The sequence below is a fragment of the Equus przewalskii genome, chromosome X (assembly GCF_037783145.1).
Source record: "Equus przewalskii isolate Varuska chromosome X, EquPr2, whole genome shotgun sequence".
Taxonomy (NCBI): domain Eukaryota; kingdom Metazoa; phylum Chordata; class Mammalia; order Perissodactyla; family Equidae; genus Equus; species Equus przewalskii.
The window spans coordinates 115472850-115475433 of NC_091863.1; the positions used below are offsets into that span (position 1 = coordinate 115472850).

The window sequence follows — 2584 nt, forward strand, 5'->3', positions numbered from 1 at the left end:
TATACACCATTTTGTTTATTCATTTACCAGTTGATGGACATTTGGGTTGCTTTCACCTTTTGGCTACTGTGAATGGTGCTGCTATGAACATGTGTGTACAAGTATTTCTTTGAATACATGCTTTTATTTCATTTCAGTATAGATCTAGGAGTGGAATTGCTGAGTCATATGCTACGTCCATGTTTAACTTTTTAAGCAACTCATAAATTGCTTTAGAGCCCTTAAAAGTCAGCCAACATATGAAGCTATGTAATACATCTAGTTTTCTATATTCATTGCTCAATTTTGTCAATACTTAAATGCAAATTTAGAGCCCAATTTGATACTGTTGGCATCATAATGAAATGACTGAGACACATTACTAAGATTAAGTATGTTTTCTTAACTTCTCAATGAACCTATAAAATTCAATTACTACATCTGATGAAAAACAAATTCTCAATAATTTAGGAATATGGTCATTCCTAAACAAGTTAAAACACAACTGCATCGTCACTAAAAGCGTTTGAAAAAAAGAAGCTTAGTATTGCCTAAATTGAAAAAAGAAAACAGATAAACAACTGAAATAAGATATATAGCAATTGAAAAAGAAACAAAATTACTCTTGAAAGATGAAAAGGACAAAAACAAAAAAAAAACTTTTAATATACTAGTAAAGCATAAAAAACAGCACAACAGTCAATAAACATATGAAAACATATTCCACCTGATAACATCTGAAGGAAGACAAAATAATATAGAATTGTAATATCATTTTTCAGTTATTAAATTTCAGGCATTGCTTTTTTAATGCTAATACCAAGTGTTGGACAATTTCGAACATAACTATTTCTCTGTCAAAAGTTATACAGATTTTTAAAGCTTTTGGTATATAACGTAATTTTTGCATTTATACTTAGGGTTTTCTTACATAAACTTTGACTACAAGGATGTTCATCAGAATATTATTTATAATATCATAATTTAGAAACCATCTAACTGTCAACAATTAAAGACAGTGTGTCCACATAATGCAATGCCATGCTAGCATTTAAAAAAGTGGGTGGGGGGTTTTATTTTGGAGTAATGAAAATGTCCAAAATCTGATTCTATTAATGGTTGCTCAACTCTTTGAATGTACTAAAATGATTGAATTGTACTCTTTAAATGTATAAATTATACGGTAACTATTTCTATAAAACTGTTACCAAAAAAACCCATAAAACTTCATATATACAAAAATTATAATGTAAAAGTAAAGTTAATGATATCTAAAGAAAGTGAAAAAAAGCAGCTTATAAAATAGTATGCACTGCTCGCATCAGCAGCACGTATACTAAAATAGGAATGATACAGAGACGATTAGCATGGCCCCCGCACAAGGATGACATGAAAATTCGTGAAGTGTTCCATATTATTTACAACGAAAACCACAAGACTTTCCTGAAAGAAATTGATGACGACATAAAGAGTTGGAAAGGCATTCCATGCACATGGATTGGAAGAATAATCATAGTTAAAATGTCCATACTACCTAAAGCAATCTACAGATTCAACGCTATCCCAATCAGAATCCCAACAATATTCTTTACAGAAATAGAACAAAGAATCCTAAAATTCATATGGGGCAACAAAAGACCCTGAATTGCTAAAGTAGTCCTGAGAAAAGAGAACAAAGCTGGAGGCGTCACAGTCTCTTACTTCAAAACATACTACAAACCTACAGTAATCAAAACAGCATGGTACTGGTACAAAAACAGGTGCACAGATCAATGGAACTGAATTGAAAGCCCAGACATAAAAGCACACATCTATGGACAGCTAATCTTCGACAAAGGAGCTGAGGGCCTACAATAGAGAAAAGAAAATCTCTTCAACTAATTGTGCTGGGAAAACTGGACAGCCACATTTCAAAGAATGAAAATTGACCATTCTTTTTCACCATTCACAAAAATAAACTCGAATGGATCAAAGACCTAAAGCTAAGACCTGAAACCATAAGGCTTCCAGAAGAAAATACAGGCAGTACACTCTTTGACATAAGTATCAAAAGGATCTTTTCAGAAACCATGTCGTCTCAGACAAGGGAAACAATAGAAAGAATAAACAAATGGGACTTCATCAGACTAAAGAGCTTCTTCAAGGCAAAGGAAAACAGGATTGAAACAAAAGAACAACCCACTAATTGGGAAAAAATACTTGCAAGTCATATATTTGACAAAGGGTTAATTTCCATAATATATAAAGAACTCACGCAAATCAACAACAAAAAAATCAAACAACCCAATCAAAAGATGGGCAGGGGACATGAACAGACGTTTCTCCAAAGAAGGTATATGGATGGCCAATAGGCACATGAAAAGATGCTCATCATCGCTGATCATCAGGGAAATGTGAATCAAAACTACACTAAGGTATCACCTCACACCCATTAGAATGGCAAAAATAACCACAACAAAAAGTAACAAATACTAGAGAGGTTGTGGAGAAAAAGGAACCCTCATACACTGCTGGTGGGAATGCAAACTGGTGCAGCCACTATGGAAAACGGTATGGAGATTTCTCAAAAAATTAAAAATAGAAATACCATATGACCCAGCCATCC

At 33.1% G+C, this 2584-nt stretch overlaps 1 non-coding gene across 1 annotated transcript; it reads left to right on the top strand.

Annotated features, from left to right (window-relative positions):
- Positions 1–1291: 1291 nt before the first annotated feature.
- Positions 1292–1398, top strand: LOC139081222 (U6 spliceosomal RNA). The gene has a single exon (XR_011536345.1). It is a non-coding gene; the product is annotated as a U6 spliceosomal RNA (small nuclear RNA).
- Positions 1399–2584: the final 1186 nt, after the last annotated feature.